The sequence below is a fragment of the Orycteropus afer genome, unplaced genomic scaffold, assembly GCF_000298275.1.
Source record: "Orycteropus afer afer isolate SDZICR_OR568_19922 unplaced genomic scaffold, OryAfe1.0 scaffold00144, whole genome shotgun sequence".
NCBI lineage: Eukaryota > Metazoa > Chordata > Mammalia > Tubulidentata > Orycteropodidae > Orycteropus > Orycteropus afer.
In genome coordinates, this window is record NW_006921731.1 from 6178290 (window position 1) to 6178915 (window position 626).

General features: G+C 42.3%; 1 protein-coding gene across 1 annotated transcript in view; it reads right to left on the bottom strand.

The window, feature by feature from the left end:
* The window catches only part of GRM7 (glutamate metabotropic receptor 7), a 1568320-nt gene that overhangs the window by 459382 nt on the left and 1108312 nt on the right, over nucleotides 1–626 (bottom strand). The window lies entirely within an intron of this gene.

A 626-nucleotide genomic window follows, 5' to 3' on the forward strand; every position in this document is an offset into this window, starting at 1 on the left:
GTTCTTCCTTTTTGGTTTTCAGACTCCAGGTCTTTGCACATTTCATTATAGTAATTGGCTTTGTCTACTCAAGCTGCTCTTTGAAATCTTCTGTATTGTGAAAAATAGGAAATATCATTCTCTTTGTCAGGAATGTTGCACCATGCCCAATGTTTCCAAGAACATAGTTAGAAATAGGCTACCAAAACTGAGACTATGGCCCCAAGCTGCCCTTCAGGTCTGGAATTGAGCCCACTCCTATGGCTTCCAGTCAAACTAAAGATGCATATGACCTGAATATTTACATTAGGTAGATACACTCCTTGGAGATATCAATCCTGGGAGAATAGAAGGTCTGGGTATGCATAGGGAGATAGTTTGGGGGGGGGGCAGGAATGCATAGGAGGGAAAGACACAGGGAAGAGGTAACTATGGGGAGGAAGTGGAAGGGGAGTTGTTGCATTATGGGAAATTACAGTCAATGTCATGAGACAACGTGTGTGTGAGCTGCTGTATAGAAAGTTAATTTGCTTTGTAAACATTCATTCAAATCAACTGAACCTGCCTGATGATGGCAAGTGGATTACATAGGACCAATGCCTATGCCCTACCACTTGTCTATCAGTTTGTCATACTATGGTGGCTTG